The following is an 18,167-nucleotide window of genomic DNA, read 5'->3' on the forward strand; positions in this document are numbered from 1 at the left end:
AGACCCACCTGCACTCACTATCAGGTGGCCTGATTTACAAACCCATGACTAGGCCCGCATTCCTTTCTCTAAAGTAAGATTTATAGTGTTTTATGATGATTCAAAGACTGTATATAATGGCAGTCAGAACGAATGTATGTTGAGACAGTCCTCAGACCCGTTTCTGTGGTTGTTTCCCAGCTGAAGCATTTAATTATTAAACCAACTGTTCCTGGTTTGTCAAATGCCTCTCTGCTTTGTTTTCAGTCTAAATTCATATTCCAGCAACAATGGTAGACATTCACCAACATGAGGTAGCACTTTGGGCACCCCTCCTGGTCAAACAAGACCACAATCTGTGAGAGAGGTCTATGTCTTGGTGCAAATGCATGAACTGTGTTTATCCATGACAACAAAAATCAGCATTAGGGATCCAGACATCAGTGCAGTTGGGGCACTCAGGGCAGGGATGCATGTCCAATACCATGCAGAGGACTTTTCAGTCCCAATATGTAGCTACCAGCTTTCCATGAAACTTTGTTCACAACTTAATAACATTTACTTAGAAAAGACCAGTCACCTCAGATTAAAAACTATTAATATTTTGAGCAGACTTGATTATCACCTTGCAAAGAAAAGTGACATAAAACAAGTATGCACCACAAAAATCACCTGCTTTACCTTTTAAATGATTAACATGCGTTAGCTAAAAGGGGAACACCTAGAAGAGAGAAAAAACCCATAATAATCATCACAGTGTGACACACTTATCCCAACAAAATAGAGCATGAGCATCTCTCTCGTGATCTGTGGCCTTCTTACCTGCTCACGCTGATCTTGCATGGAAGTGCAATACTCTGAAATACCTAAGAAGCAGGAAAGTTTGGCGGTATGGGTGCAGTGTTAGTGCTGGTGCTCTGGAATTCCCTTCCCTCCTCAATCTCTGTTCTGGAGTCTCCATTTTGCTTCCATAAGGCCCTGAAAACTTAGCTCTTCACCCATTCATCACAGTGAGCCTTACACATTTCAGTCTGTTGCCCCCTTTCCGCAGCGCCATGACGCCTCTTGGCAAAATTCATGTTTTATAAGGCTAATATTCATTCATTCATTCAACTGGATAGAGACTTCATGCTTCTAATGGACATGCAATGCAAGACACTTGTGTGAAGTCAAAGAAAATTTAATGTCCCACGAAGTATCAGAACTCTCATGAGACTTGCTATTATGGCGATTATCTTCAAATTCATAGAGAAGAAGACCCTAGTGGTATAGAGCATATTTTTAACACAATTGAGATACATAATAGCTGCAGCCAGGACATTGTTGCCAGAGTATTGAAACTTTGAAGACTGCTGTTGTACTTGGAAGTCAAAAAAAGACTGAACTGGATACAGAGAAATGTTGTAGGACAGCTCTTTCTCTAATGGTTTAGACTTTGTCTTTGATAGTTATTTTGAGAGACTTCCCTTGTGGATTATGAATTTCCATATTTACATTTTGTTTTTCTCTGAGAGGAGCAAAAAGGATCCTCATCTTTACGCAGACTTTGATCATCTTTCTTGTACTACATGAATGGTAGAGAGGTATTATCCTAGAAGGAAAGTGAATGTTTGTAGTTAGATGTACTCTTTAATACTAACATATCTTTATTTTATTACAGCTAATAAACGTGTCACGCTGAAAATTATTTGAACGACAGATCATATTTAAATAACACAGAAGTTAATTGAATAGGTAAGAAATGCATAGTACCGCTGAATACTCTTTGCATGATTATATTTGTTTTAAAGCTCTAGAAAGACTATTACCAAGCAGGGCGATAGGCAATTATCGCCGCTTTAGCGGCCGCTTTCGGCCGCTAAGCGGCGATAATTCTATCGCTCTATTAGCAAGCTGTCGCTAACAGCAGTTAGCGACAGCTTTAGGCGATAGCGACCGGTTTGGGTCCCGCTTTACATGTCAGCGATATTTATCGCTAATGACATGCAAAGTGGGCGTACCCAACCTGTTAGCGACTGAAAGCAGTCGCTAACGTCGCTATCGCCTAATAGCAAGGCAGGCGTAGCGATGGAAATATTCCCACTATCGCCAAAAACTAACGCCTGCACTGACCAGTTCTTAGCCATGTTATCCAATGGGAGGTGGATAACATGGATAAGAGCATTTTGTCGCTAATGCGTGAATATCGCTGTATTCTCAGCGATATTCACACTTTTGCCGGAAAATTATTCGCTTTGGAGATAAACTTTGCTAAGTGGCACGTTATCTCAGCGATAATTTCCGGCGATGCTTATCGATAAAAAATTCGTTGCTAAGCCCAGTTAGCGATAAATATCGCTAATCGTTGGTAAAATGCCCCAAAGTTTTACCAGATATTAGAGAGTTGGCAATACGGAGATTGTTTAAAGTTAATTCATACACAATATTATAAATTAGGAGTTCGAGCAAGAATGAAAAAAATCACTAAAGGCTTTTTCTTGCATTTAGGTATCAGCGTTCCTCCAGTTGACAACAGCGCCCAGGTGTGAAAACGATGGATTTAACCCAGATCTGTGACGCGGACGAACGTTTGATTTGTTCGGCCTTCCGTCCATCACTTGATTTTTTTGTATTTTTTGCCCTAAGTGGGAAGGGTATGCCCAGACATGGGTCCCGTGCTTGCTGTGCCACCTGATTCAAGCTAGCTTGGCTGATAAGGGGTGATACCCTTTAACTGGTCCCAGGATGCTTGATTCTGGTCCAGAAAGGATCTGGCTTGGCAGTTCGGGCTAGACTGTCCCCATGGGAAGCCGGGTAAAGACTGATTTGCATATGGTTGAGTGCAAATTGGATTGGCATGGCAAGCCAAAAACGATGTATTTAACCCATAACTGTGATTGGGGCTGAATGTTTGATTTGTTCGGCATTCCATCCATCTTCTGTCCTTTATGCAGGTGTGCAAACAAGAACAGTGGTGATGTCTATGTTCTCTCTTAATCTCTCTCATTTAATTTTCATTTCTTTGTGTCTATTTCTAACCAACATGTTGTTTAATATGCTCAGCTCAGAACTCAGGGGCGAGTTTAATTAAACATTGATGCACGGAATACCAAATCTGTTAGTTTTTAAACTACAACCAGGCACTCCCTGCCCCTTTTTCTGGCACATGCAGGTGTCTGATTTCTGTTTTGGACAGTTTTGCACAATTTTTCCAATCTGTGTGCTTTTTCCTCTCTTGCACTCTATAAATATCTGATACAGGAAAAATAAGTGCTGGTTCCCAAACATAAGTCCTGTGCCCCCCACCGGCAACCACTGAATCAAATTTACCACTGTTCCTGACTTCTTTTATAAATCTGCTTTGGATGAATCGCAGGTTTCTTTAAGCATAGTGATGACTAGGCCTGGGCAGAACTCACTGAATTTCATTCCGCGGAATCACATAGATTTGCATAAAACTCAGTTAGATTCCGCCAATGGGCGGAAAATGCAGGTCATGCTGCTCGCATTCCAGTTTTAGCGCTGGTAGTGTGGTCCATGCTGAAAATTTGGCAAGAATGGCACCAGGCAATGCACAAGCTTGCAGGCATTTCAACTCGTGTCCAGCAGATCATAGTATATTTCAGTGTTAAGCCTTAACCCACTGAGAACTCGAAATTCACAAACAGTACACAGGAACATGGAGATACAGTACTTTAAATACACACAGCCCTCCCACAAATGTGCAAACTTTTTTCTTCTGAAAAGCTAAAAAGGTTAATGCAAAATAGGCCCCAACTGCAACCGCTGGACAGGAAGAGCAATTTGGAGTCCCTGTGGCACTTCCTTCCTGTTAAGACAATTGAATAAAATAGTAATAAAATGTGTTTCGAGCTAAAAAATAAACTACCTGAACCATCCTTTTGGGTAGAATACCTACTCCAAAAAGTATTTTCGAGTTGATTTTGCTGCCACTCAAGTAGAAAATCTATTTGGGAAGCACGCTCCGACCGCAGTCCGTGAGCGACTGCCCATGATCATAAAATCTCACCAAAATCCTCCTAGCGACCAGACATCACACTAGGGGATGCCAAATCTTGCTTGCGCTCACCAGCTTTCATCCTGAAGCCTCACATTGTTCCTGTTGTCATTGCTTTGCTCGAAAGAGAAAAAATATCCCACTACCAAGTGACTGTTTTAATCCCCCCGCATTTCTGCTCCGAATGCGAATTTGTTTTGGGGTTTTTTGTCCTGATGTATTGTTTTCTGCCCCCGCTGATTCCTCTAAGTGGCCCCCTATGTCTACTTTGCCCTCTGCTTCCCGCCTACGCCGCTCCCGCCTCTCAGCTGCTTACTTAATGGAGACAGATGTGCAGTCGCGCCGCTGGCACGCTGAAAGTGCGCCTAAGACAAGCCCGTCTGCGCCCGTCCGACCCTGGACCGCGTCCAGCGCCAGACCCCTGGCCCCCGTGAGCGCCACAACAACTGATGCCAATACAATGCCAACTCCCTCAATGCACACAACGCCTGCCAAAACCCCACCTGCTTCCAGGCTGCCCCGAAGCTCACCCACAGAGGCTTCACCTGCCGAAACTGCAACTACCCCAGCCAATGCACTCCAGCGAGTCCTGCCCTTCCCATTAAAGAAGGCCACACCAGTCTCAAATGCATGCTACTCAACACCCGCTCAGTCCACAAGCACGCCGTTGAACTCTGGGACCTTCTCGACTCTTCCTCCGTGGACGTCGCCTTCCTGACGGAGACCTGGATGAACGCCTCTTCGGCACCCGACATAGCCATAGCCATCCCGGACGGCTACAAGATCACCCTCAGGGACCAAAACAACAACAAACCAGGAGGAGGAATCTCCATCATCCACAGGAACACCATCAGAATTTTGACCAACACGAAGACTCCCTCAGCACGGCCGAACACCTACACTTCCAGTTCCAGGGCGATCACAACACCACCCTCAGAGGAACCGTTGTCTACATACTCCCAGGCCCCCAACCGCAGTTCAGCGACTCCTTCGCCGACCTTATCAGCACACACGTCCTCGCATCCACAGACTACATCCTTCTTGGAGACCTGAACTTCCACCTCAACAACGCCAGTGACAACAACTCCACAACCGTGATCGACAACCTCACCAACTCAAACATCTCGTCACAAATCCCCCCCACTTTGCCGGGCACACGCTCAACCCCATCTTCTCCACCAGCAAATACGTCACCTTCAGCCACACCACTGAACTCTACTGAACCAACCACCACTGCATCCACTTCTCCTAAGAGAAACACGCCACGCACAGCCAACCTCAACAAAACCCACACCGCAGCGGGAACAAAGTCACCGAAGACCAGCTCATCACCACCCTCGCCCCAAACTCTCCATCTGAGCCCACGGACACAAATGCAGTGGCCCACAACTTCAGACAATGGATCGACAACTGCGCCAACACCCTCGCTCCGTTCAGGAAACCCTCAAACAGGCGCACCAACACCAGAGCCATCTGGCTCAACGCTGACCTCCAGACTTCCAAGCAAACCACGCCGAAGACTCGAGAAACAGTAGCGCCAAGACCAGACACAAGACAACCAGGCGGCCCTCAAGGACACCAGATGCAAGCACCAACAACTCATCCGAGGACCTTCTTTAAGGAACGCATCAACAACAACGCACACAACAGCAAAGAGCTCTTCAGCATCGTGAAAGAGCTCCCCTTCCCTAACTCCAGCTCCAATGACATCCAGCCATCGCAAGAGCTCTGCAACTCCGTGACCACCTTCTTCCACCGCATGATCGCAGACATCCACGACAGCTTTGACACCCAGACACCGACGACAATCGCCGACACCCCCGACTCAACGCCCTCCAAACACACCGACCTCCTGCTCTCCTGGAACCACGTTAACGACACCATCAAAATCATGAACACCATCCACTCCGGCTCACCCTCAGACCCCTGCCCCCAACACATCTTCAACAAAGCAAGCTCCATCGTCGCACCCTAACTTCGAAAGTTCATCAACAGCGCCTTTGAAACCGCCACATTCCCGGAGAGCTGGAAACACGCCGAAATCAACGCCCTACTCAAAAATCTCAAAGCGGACCTTAAGGACCTCAAGAACTTTCGATCCATCTCCCTGATCCCGTTCCTGGCGAAAGTCATTGAGAAGACCGCAAACCGACAACTTACCCACTTCCTGGAGGAGAACAACATCCTGTACTCCTCCCAATCCGGTTTCCGCAGCAACCACAGCACCGAAACCGCCCTCATCGCCGCCACCGATGACATCAGGCCACTGCTGGACAACGGCGAAACAGCGGCCCTCATCCAACTAGACCTCTCGGCCGCCTTCGACACCGTCTGCCACCACACCCTGCGCACACAGCTCCAAAATACAGGGATTCGTGACAAAACCCTGAACTGGATTACCCCCTTCCTCACCGGCAGAGCCCGAGAGTCTGCCTCCCCCATTCAGATCCGAAGTCAACACGATCACCTGCGGCATAACTCAAGGGCCCTGCGCACACAGCTCCAAAATACAGGGATTCGTGACAAAACCCTGAACTGGATTACCCCCTTCCTCACCGGCAGAGCCCGAGAGTCTGCCTCCCCATTCTGATCCGAAGTCAACACGATCATCTGCGGCATAACTCAAGGATCATCCCTCAGCCCGACCCTCTTCAACATCTATATTCCACCGCTTGCCGACATCGTCTGAGCACATCTCCTAACAGCATCTCATACTCCGACCACACCCAGCTGATCCTCTCCCTCAACAAGGACCCAGCCACGCCAAATCCAACCTCCACGAGGGAATGAAGGCCGTCACAGAGTAGATGAAGACCAGCCGTCTGACACTGAACTTGGACAAAATGGAGATCCTCATCCTCGGCTCCTCCCCCTGTGCATGGGAAGACTCCTGGTGGCCGACCACGTTGGGAGTGGCCCCTACACCCACCAACCACGCACGCAACCTGGAGTTCATCCTGGACTCAGGGCTCTATATGACCCAGCAAGTCAACGCTGTTTACTCCCCCTGCTTCAACACCATACGCATGCTCCGCAAGATCTACAGCTGGGTCCCCACCAAAACCAGGACGGTCACCCAAGCCCTCATCAGCAGCAGGCAGGATGGACTACGGCAACGCCCTCTACACGGGAACCACAGCCAAACTCCAGAAACAACACCAACGCACACAAAACACCTCTGCACGCCTCTTTTTTTAAATACCCCACTACAGTCACATCACTGCCCACCTGAGGGACCTGCATTGTCTCCCGATCAACAAAGGATCACCTTTAAGCTCCTCACCCATGCGCACAATGCTCTCCACAATGCCGGACCAGCCTACCTCAATGAACGACTCACCTTCTACACCCCAAACTGCCAGCTTCGCTCCGCCGACCTCGCCCTCGCCACCGTTCCATGCATCTGCCGAATGACCACCGGTGGCAGGTCATTCTCCCACCTCGCTGCCAAGACATGAACACCCTCCCCTTCCACCTGAGACAGACCCAGTACCTGCTGACCTTCACGAGACTCCTCAAAACCTGGCTGTTTGACCAGTAGCTGCGTCACCCCTCACCCCTAGCGCCTTGAGACCCTCACGGGTGAGTAGCGTGCTCTACAAATGACTGATTGATTGAATGATGGAAATTGGTGGGTTGGCTTTACAAGAGAAATATGGCGTCACAAAAATTCTCCAATTCTGCTTGCGGAAATAAAAGTCCGCCCAAGCCTACTGATGACTGTGATCAAGAATCTGATGTACCACTAATCCAGAGGCTAATCCATTCCGAAATTGCATCAGTGCTAGCACATTCCGAAGCAGTCCTAGGTAAAAGAAAATGTCACCCATTCGTTTGGAGGCCACGTCATCCGTAAGTGATATCAGATGAAAGGATGCAGTAATCAGGCAAACTAAAGCACCCAAAGCCTTACTGACACATGTGTTATGCAAGTATTATGCAGTCTTCCCATGCATCATGTTGGAAGCCATTTTAGGTTACTTTGATGAGATACATCTACCACAGCCCAAATGCACAGTAATGTATCGTCAATTCAATCTATTGCTCCACTCAACTGATCTGCTGCTGTACTGCTGCAAGAGATGAGCATGCATGCCATACCATGGAGTTGACGATTTCTCTACACATTGAATCATTTGTTTTGCCCAAGAAACTGATGAATTACTATGTGCAACGGAATATGCACTGAAGATAGCGGTACACTTGTAGATGTTGAAGAGCGTGGGGCTGAGCGATGATCCTTTGGGGATGCCGCAGTTGATTTCTGTGGATTCGGAGAGGAAAGGTGGTAGTCTGATTCTTTGGGTTCTGCCCATGAGGACCGTGCGGATCCAGTCGAAGACGGTTCCTTGTATACAGGCGTCGTGGAGTCTGACGGTGAGTGTACGGTGTAAGACGGTGTTGAACGCTGCAGAGAGGTCGAGTAGGATCAGCGCTGCGCTGTGCCCTTGGTCAAGGAGGGTGGGATGTCGTCTGTGGTGGCGAGTAGAGTGGTTTCAGTGCTGTGGTTGCTGTGGAATCGGATTGAGAGGGGTTGCTGTGGAATCCGGATTGAGAGGGGTCGAGGATGGAGTTTTCTTTGATGAATATGGTTAGCTGTGCATTGATGGGCTTCTCGGTGACTTTGGCCCTGAAGGGGAGGAGGGATATGAGTCAATAGTTCTTGAGGTCGGTGGGGTCTGCTGAGGGCTTCTTGAGCAAGGGTCTGACTTCGGCGCATTTTGTCGGGAAGGCGGGAGCGGTAACCGGCGGGGAGGAAGGGCTGCAGGGGCAGCAGCAGTGGGAAAAGGGCACGCAGAGCAACAGGCTTGGAGAAAAAAGCGGCACAAATACAACACAGGCACAGGTACAATAACAGGACAGGCACAATAATAGGACAGGCAAACAGGCTAGAAGGAAGACAGAAAACAGGCACCGAAAGATAGAGAAACAGCACTAAAACAGAGACAGACAACAACAGCCAGCAGAAGGGCAAAGCTCTCCCACTGGACCACCAGGGATGATGCGTAGGCAGGAGCCAGCGGGTGGAGGAGGGCCTCGAAAACCTACCTGCACAGGGGCAGTGGCAAGGGCAGCAGCGCAACCGCGGAGGTGCTGGGGGAGAGAGCAGGTCTCTGACCAGGAGGTCAGAGATCTAACCTACAAAATCATTGAGATTGTATGTGGATTTGCGCAATGTCTCCCAGAATATGTGGGTGGATCACCAGCCACTCCCAAACATATCATAGACAAAGTGCTCACACTGAGTTGGGTGTTGCATAAACTTTGACCTTGGCATAGCTCTACAATATATGCTTTCCCATCTATGGGCAACATGGGTGAAGTTGGTTCAATGCACCAGTGATGAATGTGAAAGACAGGTTACTGTAGCCCCACAAAACACTATTCCATGTGTATATGAAATAGAGCCATTGCTTTGGGTTACTGTGCAGCACACATAGAAGTCGCAACTCGTTATTTTTAAATGATTATTTATGTTCAGGAAGGGATATCTTCCTGCACATAAACAATCATGCATGGCGTGTTGCTGTTTTTATGTGTGCTGCACAATGCAGCACACATAGAAACAGCAACAATGAGGAAAAATGAATCATTTCTCCTTGTTGCGCCATGTTAAGACAAGGTTTTTTGGTCTTAATGTTTGTGCTTCCCCATATTTACTCCACCCTTGAAAATAAGGGGCAGTGTAAAAATCAATAGGTGTTGAAGCGGAACCCCCACCCCAACATCCATTGCCCAATCCCTTTCACGCTAAGTATATCATGATAGGGTGCCTTATTTACAAGACAGCGTTAAGCCACATGAAGAGGCTCAAACCTGACTTTTAAATAAGGCAAAGCTCATATAGCCACAGCAACATCGAAAAAAGTGATGTTTCTGTGGCGATAGGATCTTATAATATGCTTCTTAGCTTTTTCGGCTTCAGGTGAGATGCAAAGTTTGCCGGCAGGAGGTGAGACCATCTCTGGCAGAATCTCACGTGATAATCTGGGCGAAGGGCCTCTCCTGAGAAGTGGTCTAGTGGCAGTCCTTATATACTAAATCTTAACAGAAATTGGAATTTCTGACGTAAGTTTAGGCAATGTCGGACATAGGTTGTGTGAATCATTGTGTGCGTCCCTGTCAGATACCACAAACACTGAACAGAGAGTGATCAACTTGTGATTACTGCACAGCAGGAGTGATGCGTGATGCTTGTTCTTTCACACCCCGATGCTCAACCAAGCAAGACGTACACAGCACTCATTCTGGACGAACACCAAGTGGAATGAGGGAATGGGACTCAATATGAAAATAGCCAACCAGTGACTTATTTCCTCTTCCTGGTGATACGGTGGGATTTCTGATCTATTTCTATAGGTCTAGATCCCAACTCAGGTCGACTGAACCGTTGATACCTGTCATAGAGTAAAAGGCAATCCACTACTAGGTCATTCAGTTAAGGACTTACACCACTCTAAAGAACCACTTACTACGAATAAGTTTTAAAATGTTATTATAAAGCCAAAGTTAACTGGAGATACAAACATCTCAAAATAAGGTTAAAAAGATATACTGGTATCAATACAAACATACATTTTCTAAATGCTCTTAGTCGGCAGAAGAATATCACCAAAACTAATTCGAAAATCATCAGAGTTGCAAGAATAGACACAAGCTGTAGCTTATGAGTCATTTACAGAAAGGAAGAAAATTCAGATTAGACTGTCCCTACACTAGACTAAGTGACATCCCTACTTAGCAGAATCTTAACCTAAAAAGGTGTCAGCAGTGGTGACTTCCAAAGAAGATCACTCACTTCCCTTAGTCTTTGTTGTAAATCGGTGTCTCGCAGTTAACCTATCTGCCTACCCATCCACTCTCTTAGGTTCCTCAGACCATCTGCCCTAACTCCACCCAGGGGTGCTGTCCCTAATACAAAAATCACATTTACAATAGAAACGCCCTTTAGAGACGCCCCTCACGTGGTGTTGGTTCTGGCATTTTCCATGCTAATACTCCTCTGGGCCCATCGTTAGCGTTGACCTTGCTTCTCAGACTCTTCTCCGGCAGGACGGTACCCCCCAGGAAATTCCTGAAGCCTCCTCCAGGCCTGTGCCTGGCTCTCTGAAAAAAACTCTATTCATCACTCTCTTGATTGGAACCTCCTCGCACCTGCAAACAGACACTTATACAGTGGGCCCCAAATTCCGGCCTCCACCGTATCTTCTAAGTCGTAAACCATCGAGCAGGCTCCGCAAGTTATGCTTAACATGACATTCTTCTAACTAACACCTGCAGATCAAAAGAAATGAACTCATCTATTCAGGCCTATTAGAATTACATGAAACGGGCCTGTGCACTCTGTAAACCTTTAATTTCTTAGTCTAAACAGTATTCAAACATATTACACTCAATGGTTATATGAAACACTTCTATAAAACATATTTTTCAGTTCTATGATCAATAATACTTTGAATTATAACAACATTAAAATCCATCTCACGCGTATGTAACAACCCTTTCATTCTCTGTGAACTGCCATGTGGCCTACACCTTTCTTTGTTTAGCAGTATTACATTCTCCTCTACATCAGCCACATAACATGGGATTTCAACATCATTCTAACATCTCTACACACTTCTATATTAGCTTTTCACACAGATATATACATTCTATTCTAATTAAACACTCTTATGTATTTTCACTCTATAAATTCGACACTCTTATATATTCTTTACTAAGCTAATGCAACGTGCTTGTAAATATGGTGCACTCCTAATTTTTTCTCGATTTGCGCTCTCTCAGTTCCCCCCTTTGATGACTTTTAGTAGTCATCACCATCACAACACCATCCCTGAGGTATGCATGGAATCAAACTGAACTCGTTGCAGTACTTTCTCGTTTCATCATCTCTAGAGCCCTCAGACTCCTGTACTGATTATCCTACATCTCAGCTAATCTCCTCCCCTGCTCTCTCATGGATCTCTGCAATCTGTTTGATCTATACCATTGGTACAGCCGCACCAATCCCCACAAAGTGATTATACAAATCACTATTATGATTATAGGCTTCAGTATGTACCAAATGAAACCCTTTCCTAGGTTGGCAAACCAACTTCCAACCTTACCCATTCCATGACCTACCTTTTCCCACACATTTACCTGTGTCAAATCCTCAATCTCATGATGAATTTCAGTGATGTTCCGTATATACTTTTCTAGAGGTTTTGAATTGTCTGGAATGTAAGTACAACATTCCTGAACCTTCAAAGCCTTACAGACTCCTCCCTTTTTGGCTAGCGGAACGTCTAGAGCAAGTCGGTTCTGAAGAACCATTGCCCTTATCGATTGCATCTCTCCCTCCACCAGCATTAATGATCTAGCAGTACTGGCGGACAACCTATCCACAACTGTTGCCAATCTTCGGATCTTAACATCATTCAGTGCTATCCCTAAAAGAGGAAACATAGCACCAAATACGTCTCCAACTACCTCCTCATCGCTTACATCCCTTCTTCCTCTAGCTTGAGTCCTTCCCTCTATAATTTCCAAATCCTTAGCATGGTATATTTTGGGGAAGACAATTGCTAAGTAACATGATCCATACCAATTATCCGGTAGTTTCACGTATGCATTTCTTTCACAAACAAAATATACATTCGGGATCACCTGCATTCCCTTCAAGAAATCTTTTGTATAATACTCTAATTGGAAAGCATGTTCACAATTTACTTTTCCCACAAACACATTCTCATCATAGGTTTTACCCCTATATATAAACAGTTTCCCTTTCTTCTCTCGATCTAAAGCTATTGGACCATTACTACCCTTTCTTTGGTGTGATCTTTCTTCCTCTGTCCAATCTGTTTTCCATTGGCCTGAAGCTTTTAAAATCTTCTGTCTCCTATACCGATCATCCACTTGCCCTATAAACCTTTTCTCAATTTCTGACACTTTACAAGTCAAATTATTTCTTCGGGCATGTGAAGTATCCAACGTTTTCCAAGGAATGAAAAATGTCTTTAGTCTATCTTCACTCGTATAATAATCCCACTTATTCATATGCTTGTAGTTGGGAAATTCTGGTAAAACAGCATCAAAGTTTGAAAAATAATATTCAAAACCATCACGTTCATAAAATATACTAAGCAACAAACTACATGTGATTCCATAGGTCAATGGAAGATGATGATATCTAATACCTTCGTCTACAGAGGCTGGCAATTGCATGCAGACATAGCAATCTTTAGCCTCCATAGCATCAATATATTCATAAAGCAATTTAGCATATGCATTTGATTTGAAATTTCCCTGTGATTCATCCACATGCAACCTAGGAGTCTCTGCTGCTAGTAAAGCTTTATCTTTCTCTGTATTGTCCTCCTTTTGACCAGCAGTAGTAGGTTTCTGTATCGATACATTTTTTGCTTCCTTTGTAGCCTTTTCTTCATTTTCATGTCCCACTACATATGATATAGTAACTACTAAAACTATAAGAAAAATTACTCCCACTAAAAGTGTGCCTACTATGCATTTTGTCCTGCGGTTTGGGTTGCCAGCCTCCATGATCTCAAGACAGTGTAGTTCTGGTTTTCTTTCACAACACAAAGTCTCTTTTCTTTGCTTATTCAGTCTTTCCGAACCACATCTGGAAGCTGATAATCCCTTCAGCAAGATCAGTCTTTGAGTTCTAAAGCAAAAGACAACCCTAGCCCTTCTCCGTCCACTAAATGGGAAGCCCCTAAATGTCTTCTTCTTCCACTTGGCGCTAGGTCATCTTTCAATCTGTTTATTTACAAAGTCTTTAACAATCTGGAATCAGACGTGTTCCAGCGGCTCTAATCACGTATTCTAATATTTCCAAACGAAGAGTGATCTCCTCATGCGTTGGCCTCGTTGAACAAAAAGTCGGAAATTGTATTCTGTTTAAAACCATGTCTCTTATCCCGCTCAGATAAGGAGGATTGGGGATAGTGAGTGTCAGCAACCCTTCGACCTCCACTCCGGGTATCACCAACACTATTTCCACTGTTATGATTGGGTCAGTACTGATCAGTGTCACTTCCCTCACCCTCCCAGATCTCCGTGCACTGGACATCTGCAGCTAGGTAGGTCCACTCAGGAGTAGCGTATCTTCTGCAGGGCACTCGCACCCTCCTCGATCTTCTCGGACCTTCCTGTTCCTGTCCTTGTGCACCTTCGTCCGGATCCAAGTCTTCAGATATAGGAGCAAGAGTTCCCTCTGGAGTTGGCTTCAAGCTCGGCCTCTTCTTTCTTTCAGGCCAACTAGCTTCTCCACGCCTTGTTCTCCTATTTCTTGTCCTCACACTCGGTTCTTGATCACTCTTGTCTTGATCTGTCTCTGAGCCGTATTCACAACAACTTTCTCCTTCGGTGGCAACTTCAGTTTCACTATCGTCCTGTCTTTCTTCTTCTGGATCTGTAGCACTCCCAACTTCTTCCGACACCCCCACAGCTTGACTGATCCCCTCTAGTGGTTCGCCGTCCACAGTTGGATTTTCATCTGTGAGAGGAGCTGTTTCTTCTAAGGGTGCTGGAACTCTTCGAGTATGGGAAGCATGAATCCAGTTTGGCAGCCCTCCACACTTTACAGCAGTATTCGTGGTCAAGATTATTTGGTAGGGCCCCTTCCAACGCACATCTAGGCAGTTTTTCCGGACGTGCTTTTTAACCCCTTCCACGCTCATGACGAGCTGGGCTCGTCATGAGGTAGCCTCCTGCTACGCTGATGACGAGCCCAGCTCGTCATGTAACATGTGTTTTTGTTGTTTCCAGCACACAGCGGGAAAATGCATAGCATCGATGTGGTTAATAAGCACCCAGTCTCCAGGGCACAAGTCGTGACACAGGTCTCTTGAAGATGGAACTTCAGCGGCCTGCACCTGAAGAGACACAGAATGAATGACTTCAGAAAGTCCCTTGCAATAATCCAAGATCAGGTCATCTGTAATATTCAACAAAGCTGTAGTTGGAACAGACGGAAGTCTCATTGCCCTCCCCATTAAAACCGCATGTGGAGAGAGACCTGTCCTCCTGTCTGGTGTGCTACGCATACTCATGAGTACCAAGGGCAGAGCATCAGGCCAGCTTAAGGACGTCGATGAACATACTTTGGCTATTCGGGACTTTAAAGTTCCGTTTATCTGCTCCACGATACCTGATGCCTCTGGTCGATAGCTACAGTGCAACTTCTGATCAATGTTCAATGCAGAGCAAAGCATCTTCACAACTTCGCTGTTGAAATGAGTTCCTCTGTCTGATTCCAAAGAGGTCGGCACCCCAAAGCGCGGGATCAACTCTCTAAGCAATAACTTTGCTACTGTGAGTGTATCGCACCTGCGTGTAGGGTATGCTTCGACCCATCTGGAAAATATGCATACAACCACCAGAACATACCTGAGGTGGTTGCTCTTTGGCATCTCAATAAAGTCTAATTGCATTCTGTTGAAAGGCCCCCCAGACCTCCCAATGTGACTCATTGTAGCTGGTGTTCTTTTCCCTACGTTCAATTGCTGGCAGGTGACACATCTCCGACACACTGCTTCTGCTGCAATCCTAAACCTAGGATTATACCAAGTCTGCCTAAATACCCTCAGCATGGCATCTCTTCCTAAGTGTACTGGACCATGTATCTGTTGTGCCATTGGACTCACTAGTTCATCAGGTAATACTGCCCTTCCATCTGCTGAAACCCACAAATCCATTTCACTTCTCACACAACCTGCTGTTTCCCATGCCTTTTTCTCAGAATCTGGTGGTTTCTCTTGCAGGTCTTTTAAATCATCCCAAGTATCAACTGTTTCTAGCATCATGTTTAACTCTGTCTTTTCCTGAGCCCCACCTACTTCCACTTCCGTGAAAGAATATCCTTGCTCCGCACAGTAGCGGGCAACTTCGTCTGCATATCGATTTCCTTGCGACACAAAATCTGTATTTTTGGTGTGGGCTACACATTTAACAACCGCAATTGCTGCTGGACCTTGTAATGCTTCTAACAACAGTCGCACAAATTCCCCATTTCGAATAGGCGAACCAGAGGAAGTCATGTAACCTCTCTGAGACCACAATTGCCCATAATCATGAACCACACCGAAACCATATTGGCTATCGGTATAAATGGTGACTCTAATTTTGCTACCTGCTAAACAGACACGTGTCAATGCAATGATTTCGGCTACCTGAGCGGAGTGTACTCCTTCCAGGCAAGCGGCTTCCACAACTCCAGAAATGGTACAAACAGCATAAGCTGGTCTCAACCGACCAGTATCGTCTCTTACACATGAGCCATCAACAAAGAAAATTTCATCAGGGTCAGTCAACGGCTCATCCACAATATCTGGTCTTGGCTTGGTGCATAGTTCAGTCACATCAAGGCAATCGTGATCTTCACATTCTTCGCCTTCTATATCATTAGGAAGTGGCATCAATGTAGCAGGATTCAAAACAGAGCACCTCTTAATGGTCACGTTCTCCGCAGCAAGAATAACTTGCTCGTAGCGCGTGAGCCTATTATTGGTTAAGTGCTGTGTCTTGGTCCTGGTCATTAACAGTTCTACAGAATGAGGTACATACACCACTAATTGGTGTCCCATAACTATATATTCACACCGTTCAATGCTGACACCTGTTGCAGCAACAAATTTGAGACATCCGGGCAACGCTGCGGCTACCGGATCTAAAGTAGCCGAAAAGTATGCAACTGGTCTACGGGCATTTCCATGAGTTTGTACTAAAACTGACAAAGCACAACCTTCTCTTTCGCAGCAGTAAAGTGAAAATGGTTTTTCGTAATCAGGCATCCCCAAAGCTGGAGCACGGCACAAGTCCTCTCTCAGCTGTAGGAACGACATCAAACAATCCTTGTCCCATGGTACCGGATCACTCACCTCCTTGTGCGTCAGTTTTTGTAAGGGTTTTGCTTTCAGGGAAAAGTTAGCTATCCACTGTCGGCAATAACCAACCATTCCTAGGAACATCCTGACTTCTCTCTGTGTCGTAGGCGCATTCATCTTCATTATCGCCTCTATCCTATCTGGTGACACCTTGCGCTTTCCTTTCTCTATCCGGTGACCCAAGTACTGTACTTCTGTCAGACAGTACTGCAATTTGCTCGGAGATACCTTATGCCCATTTTCAGCTAAATGGTTCAACAACGCAATGGTATCTATCTTACAAGCTTCTTCCGTTCCTGACGCAACAAGTAGGTCGTCTATGTACTGGACCAGAACCGAGTTCTGTGGCAGTACTAGACTTTCAAGGTTTTTCTTCAATAGCTGGTTGAAAATTGATGGGCTTTCTGTATACCCTTGTGGGATACGACACCATGTTAGGACACGATTTGCCAGCTTAAAAGCGAAAAGATACTGGCTCTCCTCATCCAATGGGATTGAAAAGAAAGCCTGACAAAGATCTATCACTGTGAACCACTCAGCTTGGAATGGTATCTGAAACAATATCACTGATGGATTCGGTACCACTGGACAACATGAAACAACTATGTTATTAATCTTTCGAAGATCTTGCACTATTCTAAATTTCCCACTAGGTTTCTGCAAACCCATAATCAGGGAGTTGCATGGACTACCCACGATTTCCTTCAGTATTCCCTGTTGAATCATAGAGTTGATTAAAGGTTTTATTCCTGCAATCGTCTCCGGGGTCAATTTGTATTGAGGCGTTCTTGGATATTCAACATTTGGTTTTACCATGATCTTCACTGGTTCTACTCCTTTGATCAATCCTATCTCTTCTCCAGTAAAATCCCATACCTCTGATGACACTGTATCTCGTAAGTCTCGAGGAAGGTCCCCCACAGTCAGGGTAGGATACAGTTCTACGCATTCTCTCGAATTTGCAACTTTAAAGGTAGCATCCTCATCTGTAGTCTGTACCTCTACTCCCTGAGGTGTGCAGTATATTGTGCAGTTCAGTTTGCACAATAAGTCCCTTCCTAACAAACACACAGGACTAGAATCACATACTACAAACTGATGTTCATAGTTGTGGTTTCCTATTCTCACTAGCACTGGTTCCGTCAAAGGGTTGGTCATTCTCCTATTCGCGACTCCTACCACTTGAATAGTTTCCCCCGACATTGGTAGATCTGGAACCACTGCCGTTCTCAAAGTTGATCGAGTAGCTCCGGTATCTACTAAGAATGTTGTAGGACACCCTGCCACTTCAGCCT

The sequence above is a fragment of the Lissotriton helveticus genome, chromosome 4_2 (assembly GCF_964261635.1).
Source record: "Lissotriton helveticus chromosome 4_2, aLisHel1.1, whole genome shotgun sequence".
NCBI lineage: Eukaryota > Metazoa > Chordata > Amphibia > Caudata > Salamandridae > Lissotriton > Lissotriton helveticus.